This window comes from Akebia trifoliata, unplaced genomic scaffold, assembly GCF_017979445.1.
Source record: "Akebia trifoliata isolate Shusen 1 unplaced genomic scaffold, ASM1797944v1 Contig00608_ERROPOS3031104, whole genome shotgun sequence".
In the NCBI taxonomy this organism is placed as follows: Eukaryota; Viridiplantae; Streptophyta; class Magnoliopsida; order Ranunculales; family Lardizabalaceae; genus Akebia; species Akebia trifoliata.
In genome coordinates, this window is record NW_028237131.1 from 320,282 (window position 1) to 335,998 (window position 15,717).

Genomic DNA, 15,717 nt, shown 5'->3' on the forward strand with positions numbered 1-15,717 from the left:
AGACTCTAAAGTTTAAATACTTAAATTAATTAGTTAAAAAAATAATTATTTTATATGGAAACATATCAAAATTGGTTGGCTTGGACAAGTTTTCATAATCTCAGCTGTGATTTTGAAAAATATTGGATGAGTCGTCTCCAAGTTTTCATAATCTTAGATGTAACAATTTCGTGGATGTTTCACAATGACTTTCTTGCTCGGTTTCCTTCAAGACCAAGTGGACCATTCGCATTCTTCTCACAACTCCTAAACCACCATTGTCGTGGTCTCTGTCATATCTTCTCACTAGCCATGCTACAGGCCCTTGTAGACAACTTCTAGTTGGCCCAATCAATCTCTTAATTTCTAGTCCTTTAGTCAAGGCCAAGCTTGTTGACTTAGCCCAAATTGAATCAATTCCTGTGGTTGCACACAAAATGGCTTGTGAACTAACAAACTCCAAACTTGGTCAAGGATTAGCCACAATTGAGTCTTTGCAGTGAACATCTAAGACCCAAAAGAGGCTAGGACTAATCATCAAGCCCATAGTCAAGCCTGTATTAAGACCATTACAAGGCCCAATAGAGGTCATTTGATCATGACAGATCTACTATTCAATGTTGAAGTCACTTTGGTACCAATTATTAATCCGCTCTAACACAATTTTTGAGTCAATGTTGAAGCAAACTCTGGTACCTGTTGTCGAAACTGCTCTGAAACAATTTTTTAGTGCACATGATAGTAATCACAATGTCTCATTCTCTCTAGTATATGCAAATTTCAATAGGAATTCCAATAACCCTTTCACATCGACGTATACCACACAAGTAGTGGCACTTTAAAATCATGTCCCTGTTGGACGCTTTGCAATATTAAGAGTCCCTACTTATAGAATCTCTCACAGCCTTAGACGATTAGTTCGATCAACTTTGATGAGTCAATTTTTTCCAGAGACAAAATGTCTTGCTCTTAATACGATACCACCAAAAGCACCCCTGCCTCTTTGCACAAGAGAGACTCTGAAATCTAGTCTTCATCTTTCTTATATACGATCAAACGAGAATCTCAAATCTTGATTTTGCCACACAGCTGCTTTGAAGTGTTATGGGACATCTATAGTTCTGGTTAGAATCTTAAGTGATTTCCTAGTTCTAGTAACATTTGTTCTATTTTCTAGTTTTATTAGGATTTCTATTTTCATAATTACTTTTGGAGTATTATTTCTTATTAGTTTCTAATTTGTTTTTTAAGTTTCTATTTTTGTCTAAATTCGTTTTTAATCTTTAGGCTATAATTAGAAATAACTTTAAGTGTCCAAATTGAGTTGTATTAAATTTACAAAGTTTGTATTATCTTATAGATAGATTAGAAAGTAATTTAAAATATTTCTAAGTTATTATGATGAAGTTATCTATATAGGGAGCTTAAAAAACAAAATTCAATGAAAAAAAATATATATCAATCAATTCACTTTTCTTTCGTAATTACTTTCTAGCTCTTTGAATAAAACTATTGAGCTAGCTAAGGAAGAAAGTTCTGCTTATTAGACTTTTTTTTTGTAGACTTGGGACTTGTGTGCAAATCCTCTTAGATTTCACTCTTTTGGGCCCTTAAGCACTACTATACATTCATTTATTCACTTGAGAGTTATTTTTTGTTGGTCTGGTCCTTGGGACATATACAAATGGATACATTCTTGGTGGAACTTAAATCATATGCATGAAAATGTGGTGTCTGCTCATTGTGTATACATGAAATGTTCTCAAAGGAACTTATTAATGGACTGATAAAAGAGAATATTACATCATAAAAAGGGTTTATTCTCTTCTACCTTAGTCATGAGAAGCAATAGGTAGACTAGAAATTTAAAGGAAATTGAAATGAAAACTATACAAAAAATTAAATACTCACTAGATGTTTATTATGGACTTATATGGGAGATTACCTCATATGGAGGGATTTATCTTTACCACCCAAGACATTTGAAACAAACGTAAACTAGCTACAACTAAATTGTTAGAAATTAAAATGCTCAAAATAAATGAAAGGGGGTGGTAGAAGTAGGGGATTAGAGAGAATTTATTACATAAACCAGAAATATAAGACTCTTCCCACCTTTGGCTTCTCTTCTTTCTTCTTTCTTCTTCTTTTTGGTATAGGTTTTTAGGATGTATGAGACTGGACTTGGGCAGGGTTTTGGGGCATTAGAAAGCTTCAAGGAGAGAAAATGGCAGAATTTTGAGTCTTAGACTTGTCAATCTCTTAATTGCCTTAGATGAGTTCTCTATTTATAAGCTCTTGGGAAACCTTTAAGGATAAACTTGTCTAATTTTCTTAAGCTCCCAGTATTCCTAAGAAAATTACCCTTGGGGAGACCCTTAATCATTTGGATGACATTTTTGGTGAAGTAATGCATTTTATGTTACACACTAGTGAGTCGACAAGCAAGTCAGATTCTCGTATTATGGTCTAATTTATGCACATCATGCCTAAACCAACACGATATTTGTATGACATCATATACAATTAAGGAATTTTTGTGCACCATTACAGTCCACACACCATAGCATTTCACACACTAGAGTACAAATTTGTTATTAAAAGTTTTTTGTGTTAAGCTGATGAAACACTATGATTTTACCATGTGTATTGAAAAAATACTTAAAATCCAAAATCTCTTAGCCGCTCAAAAAAATTTCTCCCTAAAGTTTCTCTCTACTGACTAATCTAGATTACTTTTTTCATTCCACATGGCATCATGCCATTGGTCAGTCAACTTAGCACTGAAATTTTTTACAATAATTACAAATTAAATTGAAAAAAAAAAAGAAAATCATTAAAAATGGATTCAGCAATGGGAGGACAACATCCAGTTTTTACTAAATTAAGCACCTGAAAATTATGCAATCAATTAATAACAATGGATTAGAAGCATGGTTTTAAATCTCGGTATTGTCCATGAAATAGATAAATAGACATGTTGACTCACATATGCAAAATCTCGTGAGAAAAACTAGATGACTCGAACGATATTGACAATATGAGCCAAGTCAGTAAAACTTGTTTGTGTCAATTGGGATTTTTTATATTTTAATTAGAATAGTTAATTAAAAAAAAATTAAGCATGTAGTATATAAATAAAATATGATTTTATTACTAAACATCTTCCAATCTACCTTATTTTCTTTAAAAAATTATAATTATTTTTATATAAATATTTATGAAAAAATAATTGTAAACTGAGTTCGATCTCATTCATGAACGAGATAAGACGTCAATCTAAGTTTTGAAACCTTGGTTTATAATATTTTTTTTTTTTAAACTTTAGTCTTCAGCCTCTAGATTCTAGTTCTTGCAACTTTCAAATCACTATAACAAATTATGTACTTTCGACTTCATTGTTGTCTCGTTTTGCATCGAATTGACACATTTGAAACTAGATGACTTGACTAAGATAACATGAAATGATGATATTTGATTTATTCTTTATGATGATTACATGAACCTAATAGGATTTAAATAGAAAATTATAGCAAATTAGATAACCACAATCAATTTAAATCTCTAATTAATCTACTATATCTAAACTTCATAGATATGATTCGGTGAATTGTTGTACACCTTATTACAATGCTTCACATCTAATACTAACATTCCCCCTCAAACTAATGGTGATCAAGGATCAACTTTAGTTTGTTAAAAAATCAATAACTTCTAAGAGAAGGATTGTTGAAGAGGTGCCTTCAATCCTAATACGAGTTGAAGAAACGATGTTGATGTTGTTAAAATCCATGAAATTTGCTTAACTTGTTGTGATTGTTTGCCCGGAAAAAAAAATTATGTATCTAAATCAGAATGCTCATGAGAGGAGGAGCTAACCGCTCAGCTCAAATGGGCCATGATCGATTTTAGCCAGATCGAAACCTGGCGGATTTTAATCAAAAAAGTGGTCTCTAACAAGTTAGAAAAATGAGTTCAATATCGGCTCCATGGGTTCAATCATTGGCAATAACCTCTATTGAGTCTTAAACATGAAAATGGGTCTCTATGGACCATAATGAGTCTGATCATAAATTATTGAAAGGCTCATGTGGATCTAGGGAGCTTTAGGCAATATCAAACTCATAAGCATTTTTACTTACCAAAAAAAAAAAAAAAAAAACAAACTCATAAGCATTTTTATTTAACAAAATGAATCTTGGATTTAATCACCAGAAAAATGGGCCTCGCTTGTTTGGATTGTGTTTGGGCTCAAACTTGGATATTGCCATGGTTGTGGATTGAATTGATGTATAAGTTGGGCTTTGGAGTTGTTGTATTCCATATATGAGATGCACCAAATTAGTCTTGCTTATATACCCATTACGATATCTTGTTAGACCCTGAATTTTGAATCCAATGACTCGATTCAATATTTTCGTCCAATTTATTGTTTAAATTTACGCACGCAAGTATACGTATCAAAACATGTAATAAAGTGATAAGAAAGTATCGTTCCCACGGAGACTAAATACCAATCTATTGCTAATTATCAATTTATCTCACTCTAATTTTATCCAAACAAAAGTAAAAATAGGAATTAAAACTAAACAAGAAAACTAACGGAGAAAATAAACTTGCAGATTTAAAATCAATGAGTGATAAAATCTAAGTTTATAATTTTCCCCAAATAATCCACTTGATTTAATTCTCCTTCCCTCTATGATAAATTAATCCACTATAATTGGCATCCAAGAACACTAAATTCTCTACAAGCCTCTTCCGATGGTCATATAAAAATACCCTTCTAGACTAATTCCCTATATGCCTATGAGAATCAAATCAAGAAGAATTCATTAAGAATAAGTTCTCATAAGGAATGCACATGCAACCTTAGTATATTCCTATCTCAAGTTAGCATATGTTAATCTATCTAGGTCATTAAGACAAAATAACTTTACCGATATTATTAAGGTTCACCAAATCAATTCAATCAATGATCAGTTAATCAAATCGCATTAAACATTGGATAGAATAAACAATCACATGTGGGATCATAGAAAAAAAAAGAAAATTAATCAAATATCATGAATGAGTTCCATTATAACCCTAGAATAGAAATTAGTTATTCATTGAAAAGAAAATAAAATTACAAAAGTATTCAACCATTCTTAGAGATTACAAATATCAAGAGAAGAGATAAGGTTCAGAAAGATAAAACTCAAAAGTCGAATCTCCAACTCTTGTCCTCCTTCTCGATCTTGTGCCTCCAAGAAAAACTCAAAAACTTCTCTCCCCAGAATAAGGCTTAATCGTTTCTATTTATAGGTATGGAGTCATTAGGGTTTAAGAGTCCCAAAATCCGTCTCTAATTCGATCCTCAAAAATTAACGTGTAAAGTTGGAAACGTAAGCAGGCCATAGCCTCAAAACATGTCATGACGCGGCTTGTATTTTCATATTTTTGTTGTGCAATTCTTGAATTCCCACTGCGACTTCGTTTTCTATCAAACTGCGGCTTGAAGATTTTTTAGCTTGTATGCTTAGCTTCCTTCTTCTGAGAGTGAACAAATTTGAGTCCAGAATTTCTCTTAAACGTATGCAAACATCCCAATGTTTCATATTGTTCATAATCTGTAAAATAAGCATAAAAATCAAATAAAAACATATAAACACATAAAAAGTATAAAACTAACTAAACTTAACTAAAAACAACTAAAAGACTCTAAAATTAACAAAATATTATATCTAAAAGTGGTTAATTCGCAGGTATAAAACCTACTCATCAAATACCCCCAAAATTAACATTTTGCTAGTCCTCGAGCAAAACAAAAAACAAAGAAAAACCTAACTACGGGAAAGAAATCTAAAACACAAATAAAACAAAAATGATGATACTAACTTGATTCTCCACACTTGCCTCAAAGACTACGTAAATTTCATAATTCTCAAGAAAAACTTTAGAAATTGAAATAGTCTAGATTTTCAACCCAAATGTCATTCAACCTCACCTTGAACCATCCACCTATGTGTAAACAACCCCTTATCACTTAATCAGTTTTCAACTCAAATCAGTTTATGCAATCAAGAGTAAACACAAGTGATCTCTAGATATTGACATTGATGAACTTCATAGGCTTATTTTTCATGTTATTCTCCACTAATGTAGGTTACTCAATTAAGAATCAATAGGACTTTTATTCAGCTTGTAATGTGTGGCTGGGTTAAAGGTAGGATAAAAGGAAATTTTGTGGCTCAGATCACCCCTTAAACACCTCAATCTCTTAGGATTCTCACAGAGCACAAACTTACATTTCAACATTAAGTCACTCCACATTCTCACTCTTATTTCACTTCATTCCCTTTATAACCATTTATTCACCATTTTTTTTTCATCAATTTTTTTTTATCGCCCACTGCACCCCCAAACTTATCTGATTCAATGCATTCTTTTAACATGAAGGGATGTAGTAATAAGAATTTTTTTTTTCAACATAAGTACTTCCGAACCCTCAACTAAATATTCTTGAAACTTTACCTTCCACATTCCATAAACTTCACCTTCAACCCTTATTTGCATAGCTCAAAATTATCCAGTAACAATCAATATGCCTAAAAGGTGATGGGTCAAATCTTGAAAAAATTAGATAAAAAGGTTTGGTTAGAGTTGTGGGTGCCAAAGAAAATTGGAAACAAGGCTCAATGGGGAAGACTAGTGATAAAATCAACATAGGTAAGCTTAAAAGGCTCAATCGATCCAAGGATGGCCTAAATCATGTCCCTAATCAAGTGCAACCTAGGATTTTGCCTCGAGTAACAATCAAATAAGTTCTAGAGTTCATTGAGATCATGGATTACTCTCAAAAGCATAAACATTCACCAAGTGTATCAAACTACCAAGTGCATCAAGATTATAAGCTCAATGTAAAAGAGTTCAAAACAAGATTGAATTTCATCATAATTAAGCACACAGACAAGTTCAACTTCCATCATTTTCTAAGAATCATGTATGTACTAAATCAAAATCATTATCATTGACTGCAGATTATCAAGCAAAAGTCATCACAAATTTTTTTTTTTTTTAACATGCCAAAACCTAACTTAAACACATTAAAACAAACCAGCAAATCAAAGAAAATTTCAGAAAAATACTACTCCCACCCCCAAACTTAGTTATTGCATTGTCCCCAATGTAATCAATTAGAATCAAATGTAGGTGAAAGAACTTCCCTGAAATATTTATTGACGGTCAGGAGTCATCAGCATCATCCGCGCCATCTTCATTGTTATTATCATTCAGTCCTGGTGGAAGTGATGAAATGGTGAAGCTTGTGTTCAATTACTTTTCACAACCGGTGGTCAAAAATCAAGACACCACAATAAGTAATCGTAACCCAATCACCCACAGTCGAAGTGACAAGTATAGCAATTACACTCAATTATATCCAGCAAGCACCATGTATATCAAACAACCCCCAAACTTTTCAGCAATTTAACCTTCCCGACCTCTCTCATTGTCATTGAATTTTTCACAAATACCTGGTATGCACAAAAATTTAATGATCTCCCCAAAATTTAGTAATACCAGCTACTGTCACAAAGGACCGTACATATTGCAGCACATAGTATTCCACCAATTGAACAATCCACACACCCATTCCAACATCAATCACTCCACCAATCACGCAACATCAATCACGAATTAAATCCATTAAACACTCTCAAACAACCACAAGTGTAATCAAAACTCGAATTTTTCAATCCAAATAATCAAATATTTATTCATACTATGCAACATAGGTTAATTGAATATAAGACTTACAGACAAAACCTGATGGTGCTTCACTTGAATTGGTCAAATCAGCAAAGAAAGTACTCGGAATATCCATTGAAATTTGGTGAAATCATGCTCACGAATTTGATCTTTCTTTAGCCACCCTTGAATATTGAGAAGGAAATATAAGAATAATGCTGGATAAGATGGAGAGAGATGAAGACTTTTCTGTCGTTGAGACACGAAGAGACTGTTGGTTGTGAAATTGTGTAACAATAGAAATAGTAGGGCAAGTGTAACCCTTTTCTAAGTGGGTACGAGTTTGGGCCGAGGCCTGTTAGAGTATCATGTTATGGCCCGCATTTTTATGTTTCTGATCATTTCTATCACGGACTCGTGCCTTAGCCTGAGAAGAGTTAAGCCATGGCGCCTTCATTTTAATATTTCTGATCAGTTCTGTCATGGACTAATGCCTTGGCCTGAGAAGAGTTAAGCCACGGCATCTTCAATTTGTACTTCCACAGCCTTGCATCATGTTACCAATGCCCTTGAATTGCTTAGAGACTCTCAACATGTTTCAACAAAACAAAATTAAATAGAATTAAGAAAAATTGTAAAAATTATGATAAAAGCAAACTAATTAATTTTTTTTTTTGAAATTAATAATGAAAATCAAAATAAAAAAAGAGAGTTTAAAATGCTTGGGTTGCCTCCCAAGCAGCGCTTGTTTTAAAGTCTTTAGCTTGACTTTCTCTGAAATCACACCGGGTCTGCTAGAGTGATGGTGGATTTCTGACGATCAATTTCACCACCCCAGTAATGTTTAAGACGTTGCCCATTCACCTTGAAGATGTTCTTCGTGATTTCATTTTGAACTTCAACGGCTCCAAGTGGATATGTTTTAATAACAATAAATGGCCCCGACCATCTTGATTTGAGCTTATCCGGAAAAAGTTTCAAACAAGAGTTGACTAAGAGGACACGTTGTCCTAACTCAAAATGTCTCTCCACTATCTTCTTGTTATGCCATTTTTTGATTTGCTCTTTGTACAATTTGGCATACTCGTAGGCTTGGAGACGGAACTCATCCATCCTATTGAGTTGTAGAAGACGTTTTTCACCTGCAGCTTTTAAATCAAAATTCAAGTTCTTTATTGCCCAAAATGCCTTGTGTTCTAGTTCGACCGGGAGATGACATGCCTTGCCAAAAACCAATCGGTAAGGTGACATTCCAATTGGTGTTTTGTAGGCGGTCTGATAAGCCCATAATGCGTTGTCTAATCGTTTGGACCAATCCTTGCGAGATGGGTTCACAGTCTTCTCTAGAATCCGCTTAATTTCCCTATTCGAAATCTCTACTTGACCACTAGTTTGCGGATGGTAGGCCGTAGCGATCTTATGAGTTACCCCATATCTAGTTAGAAGGGCTTCAAAAAATTTATTGCAGAAGTGAGTGCCTTCATCACTGATTATTGCTCGAGGAGTGCCATAACGGGTAAAGATGTTCTTCCTTAAAAATTTCAGCACCACCTTAGCATCATTCATGGGCAATGCAGTCGCTTCCACCCATTTTGAGACATAATCGACTGCCACTAGAATGTAGAGATTATTATAGGAAGAGATGAAGGGGCCCATAAAATCAATTCCCCACACATCAAAGATCTCCACCTCTAGAATGTTATTGAGTGGCATCTCATGTCTCTTTGAAATATTACCAACCCTTTGGCATCGATTACATCTTGAGACAAAGAAATGCGCATCTTTAAATAATGTAAGCCAATAAAAACCTGATTGTAGTACTTTGGCTGCGGTTCTCTCTCCCCCAAAATGGCCTCCATATTCAGATGAATGACAATGTCTAAGTATGTCTTCCATTTCTTCTTTAGGAACACACCTCCTTATAATCTGATCTGCACATCGCTTGAACAAGAAAGGCTCGTCCCAAACATAATACTTGACATCATGCAAGAATTTTTTCTTTTGTTGAGAGCTTATCTCAGGAGGGAACACTTTGCTAACGATGAAGTTCACATAATCTGCATACCAAGGCAAGTTCTTTTGATTACAAGCAAATAGTTGTTCATCTAGGAATGACTCATTTATCGTAGTCTCATCATTAACTTTCCCCCCATTATCTAGCCTTGAGAGATGGTCCGCCACTTGGTTTTCAGTCCCCTTTTTGTCCCGAATCTCTAAGTCAAACTCTTATAACAAGAGCACCCATCGGATAAGTCGAGGTTTTGCATCTTTCTTGGCAATTAAATACTTGATAGCGGCATGATCAGTAAAAACAATTACCTTTGTCCCGATGAGATATGCACGGAACTTATCAAATGCAAACACACTGCTAGCAGCTCCTTCTCAGTGGTGGCATAATTCAACTGTGCATCATTTAATGTCTTGCTAGCATAATATATAGTATGAAAAATTTGATTTTTTTGTTGGCCTAGAACCGCGCCAACAGAAAAATCGCTAGCATCACACATAAGCTCAAACGAGAGATTCCAATCTGGTGCAACAATGATGGGTGCTGACACTAATCTTGCTTTCAAGATCTGAAATGCCTCAAGACACTTTTCATCAAATTTGAAAACCACTTCTTTTTCCAACAAACTACAAAGTGGTTTAGAGATCTTCGAGAAGTCCTTAATAAAATGCCGATAGAATCCAGCGTGTCCAAGAAAGCTTCGAACACCCTTGACGAAAGATGGCGGTGGTAGTTTTTCAATAGTCTCAATTTTTGCTCTATCCACCTCGATTCCCTTACTTGATATTCGATGGCGGAGGACAATTCCTTCTTGTACCATGAAATGGCATTTCTCCCAATCCGACACCAGATTCGTTTCTTCACATCTTTTGAGAACTAATGCCAAGTTCTCCAGGAAAATATCGAAAGAATCACCAAATACCGAGAAGTCATCCATGAATACCTCTATAAAATGCTCTACCATATCAGAAAAAATTGCCATCATACACCTTTGAAATGTTGCTGGTGCGTTGCACAGTCCGAAAGGCGTCCTTCGAAATGCAAAAGTTCCATAGGGACAGGTGAACGTTGTCTTCTCCTGATCTTCTGGTGCTATAGCAATCTGATTATATCCTGAATATCCATCCAAGAAACAATAATAGGAGTGCCCCGCTAGTCTATCAAGCATCTGATCAATGAACGGTAAGGGAAAATAGTATTTCCGAGTAGCTTTATTTAACTTCCGATAATCCATACAAACACGCCACCCAGTTACTGTCCTTGTTGGGATAAGCTCATTATTATCATTCGTCACAACAATCATTCCTCCCTTTTTCGGTACACATTGCACCGAACTAACCCATGAGCTATCAGAAATAGGATAAATAATACTTGCATCAAGCCACTTGAAAATCTCATTTTTCACCACTTCCTTCATAATTGGGTTAAGTTGACGTTGGTGCTCAATAGAGGGCTTATGATCATCCTCCATAAGGATTTTGTGCATGCAAATAGAAGGACTAATCCCCTTTATATCCGCTATGGACCATCCCAACGCTTTCTTGTACTCTCGCAACACCCTTAATAACTTATCTTCTTGTTCAGGCTCAAGAGAAGCACAAATAATAACCGGCAAAGAGGATGATTCACCAAGGAAAGCATACCTCAAATGACTAGGAAGAGGCTTGAGCTCTAGTGATGGCGGTTCTTGAATTGAAGGCTTCGAATGAGAACCCAATGATGGCATGTCTAACAATTCAAACTTTGGCTTAGAACGAGTAAATTTTGGCGTAGCCTCCAAGTAATTTACCAACTCTAAACTGTCCTCATTGTATGCATTAATTATTGCTGATTCAAACTGATCAAATGGGGATGTTTCTTCATGATTATGCCGAACACATGTGTCCACTACATCAATTCTATAGCAATCTTCAGGCTCTTCAGTGGGGAACTTCATAGCTTTGAAAACATTAAACTTCACCTCTTGATCTTGAACTCTCATAGTAAGCTCCCCTTTTTGCACATCAATAAGAGTTCTACCTGTGGCTAAGAATGGTCTACCAAGAATGATTGGAACATCCTTATCCTCCTCCATATCAAGAACAATAAAATCCACAGGGAATATAAATTTGTCAACCTTAACAAGCACATCTTCTATTACCCCCCTTGGATACTTCAATGATCTATCTGCTAATTGGAGTGTCACAGTAGTAGGCCTGGCTTCTCCAAATTCCAATTTTTGAAATATAGACAGTGGTATTAGATTAATACTAACCCCCAAATCACACAAAGCTCTACCAGAGAATTGGTTACCTATTGTGCATGGTATAGTGAAGCTCCCTGGATCCTTAAGCTTTGCTGGAAGTTTCCTTTGAATGATAGCACTGCACTCTTCAGTTAAACCCACTGTTTCAAATTCACTCAATCGCCTCTTTTTAGTCAAGATATCTTTCAAAAACTTGGCATAACTTGGCATAACTTGGCATTTGCTCCAGAGCTTCAGCGAATGGGATATTAATATGCAGCTTCTTGAAGACATTCAGAAATTTTGCAAATACTCGTCATGTTTTTGTTTCTTGAAACGTTGAGGAAATGGTGGGGGTGGGTTGTAGGGAGTAATATTTTCTAAGCCCGGCGTGTTATGCTCCTGGTTTGTAGTTTCTTTCTCTTGCTCACCCTTCTCTTTAGAAATTGTTTTATCTGCCACTAAAACATCCGGTTCCTTTGGTTCCTTGACAACATCATTCAACTCTTTTCCACTCCTCAATGTGATAGCATTGCAGTGCTCCTTACCATCTCTTTTCGGATTAGTCTCTATATTGCTAGGCAGGGTTCCTTGAGGACGGCTATTAATTGTTAAAGCAAGCTGACCCAACTGAATTTCTATATTCCGAATAGAAGCTGCTTGGCTTTGGAGTTGAGTTCTAGGCTTTGTCATGAATTGATTAGTGTTTGTCATGAACTGATTAGTGTTAGTTCTCATCTGATGTACTAGATCTTCCAAAGAAGGCTTCTTTTCTCTGGGGAGAGCTTGAGGGTGATAACTCGGTTGAAACATGGGCTTTGCAAATGAAGAGGCCTCAACTTGATTATTATTACTCCATGAGAAATTCGGATGATTTTTCCAGCCCGGATTGTAATAGTTAGAGTATGGGTTATTCTGCCTACTACCAACAAAATTGAGAGATTCTGGATTATTAAGGCACATATCTCCTGAATGATTGTCTCCACAAACCTTGCATGTAATGGTAGGAGTTTGAATGGCATGAACTCCAAATGAATCAAATTTCTTAGATAACGATGCCACTTGAGCTGTTAAAGCAGTAAGAACATCTAATTCATGCACTCCTGCTGTTCTTCTTGGATTCATCCTCTCTGTATGATGTTGGAAGTTGTTAGAGGCCATCTCTTCTAATAAATTATACTTATCCTCAAATGTCTTCGCCATAAGAGATCCACCTGCTGCAGCATCAACAATTGTTCTAATAGATCCAACCAACCCATTGTAAAAAATTTGGATTATCAACCATTCCGGTAGAGCATGATGAGGACATCTCCGAAGCAAATCTTTGTACCTCTCCCAGGCTTCATAAAGAGATTCACTGTCCAACTGCACGAAAGTAGTGATATCATTCCTCAACTTTGCAGTTTTTGACGGTGGAAAATATTTAGCAAGGAACTTTTTCGCCAAGTCATCCCAAATGGTAATAGATTCCCTTGGCAATGAGTTCAACCAATTCTTCGCCATGTCTCTCAATGAGAATGGAAATAGTCGCAACCGGATGGCATCATCATCAACACCGTTATACTTGAAAGTAGCACATATCTCTAGAAAATTAGCTAGATGTGCATTGGGATCTTCAACATGTGAACCCCCAAACTGATATGCTTGTACCATCTGAATAGTAGTCGGCTTGAGTTCAAAATTGTTGGCTTGTATCGTTGGACGACGAATACTAGTGTGAATCCCATCCATTAATGGAACAACATAGTCCCGCATAGACTTAGGACCTTCATTACCATTAGTTTGGTCGGCCATTGTATGGTGTTGAGAAGCTTCTCGCTTATTCTTTCTATTTCTTCGACAAGTTTTCTCGATCTCAAAATCCAAAGGAACAAGTTCTGAATTCCCTGTACTATGCATACACTAGCTAAACACCTACAAAATAAAGAAAAGTTTGGTCTAAAATCAAATATGATTGAATTAATATTAACAAAAAGATTAATAAATTAGTCCCCGGCAGCGGCGCCAAAAACTTGTTGTCTAAATTTACGCACGCAAGTATACGTATCGAAACAAGTAATAAAGTGATAAGAAAGTATCGTTCCCACGGAGACTAAATACCAATCTATTGCTAATTACCAATTTATCTCACTCTAATTTTATCCAAACAAAAGTAAAAATATGAATTAAAACTAAACAAGAAAACTAACGGAGAAAATAAACTTGCAGATTTAAAATCAATGAGTGATAAAATCTAGGTTTATAATTTCCCCCAAATAATCCACTTGATTTAATTCTCCTTCCCTCTATGATAAATTAATCCACTATAATTGGCATCCAAGAACACTAAATTCTCTACAAGCCTCTTCCGATGGTCATGTAAAAATACCCTTCTAGACTAATTCCCTATATGCCTATGAGAATCAAATCAAGAAGAATTCATTAAGAATAAGTTCTCATAAGGAATGCACATGCAACCTTAGTATATTCCTATCTCAAGTTAGCATATGTTAATCTATCTAGGTCATGAACACAAAATAACTTTACCGATATTATTAAGGTTCACCAAATCAATTCAATCAATGATCAGTTAATCAAATCGCATTAAACATTGGATAGAATAAACAATCACATGTGGGATCATAGAAAAAAGAAAAAAAACTAATCAAATATCATGAATGGGTTCCATTATAACCCTAGAATAGAAATTAGTTCTTCATTGAAAAGAAAATAAAATTACAAAAGTATTCAACCATTCTTAGAGATTACAAATATCAAGAGAAGAGATAAAGTTCAGAAAGATAAAACTCAAAAGTCGAATCTCCAACTCTTGTCCTCCTTCTCGATCTTGGGCCTCCAAGAAAAATCCAAAAACTTCTCTCCCCAGAATAAGGCTTAATCGTTCCTATTTATAGGTATGGAGTCATTAGGGTTTAAGAGTCCCAAAATCCGTCTCTAATTCGATCCTCAAAAATTAACGTGTAAAGTTGGAAACGTAAGCAGGCCATAGCCTCAAAACATGTCATGCCGCGGCTTGTATTTTCATATTTTTGTTGTGCAATTCTTGAATTTCCACCGCAGCTTCGTTTTCTATCAAGCTGCGGCTTGAAGATTTTTTAGCTTGTATGCTTAGCTTCCTTCTTCTGAGAGTGAACAAATTTGAGTCCAGAATTTCTCCTAAATGTATGCAAACATCCCAATGTTCCATATTGTTCCTAATCTGTAAAATAAGCATAAAAATCAAATAAAAACATATAAACACATATAAAGTATAAAACTAACTAAACTTAACTAAAAACAACTAAAAGACTCTAAAATTAACAAAATATTATATCTAAAAGTGGTTAATTCGCAGGTATAAAACCTACTCATCACAATTCCCCCAAAACTTAACATTTTGCTAGTCCTCAAGCAAAACAAAAAACAAAGAAAAACCTAACTATGGGAAAGAAATCTAAAACACAAATAAAACAAAGGAATCTCATTTGTATGATTTTTAAAGAATTCGTTAAAGGAATCTCATAGTCTTTATTCAAGAGTAAAAATTAAGGATTATGAAAATAATAAATAAATAATTCACTATATGGTATTTTCAATGAAAATATTTCAAAATATAAGTTTTAAATAAAAATTTCCGCATACTTTGAATCCTGATATGTGTTCGGTGTAAAACTCATATAAATTTCATTTTACCAATTTTTAAAAAATCAAAACGGATTAAAAATAGATAGAAAACTCCACAACTTTCATGTTTTACACATTTTCAAAATATGAATAAAAATATGTGTGATTTTGA

General features: G+C 34.8%; 1 non-coding gene across 1 annotated transcript; it reads left to right on the top strand.

The window, feature by feature from the left end:
- The first annotated feature begins 13,233 nt into the window (after nucleotides 1–13,233).
- LOC147381242 (small nucleolar RNA R71) lies at nucleotides 13,234–13,340 on the top strand. The gene has a single exon (XR_015174709.1). It is a non-coding gene; the product is annotated as a small nucleolar RNA R71 (small nucleolar RNA).
- The last annotated feature ends 2,377 nt before the right edge of the window (nucleotides 13,341–15,717 follow it).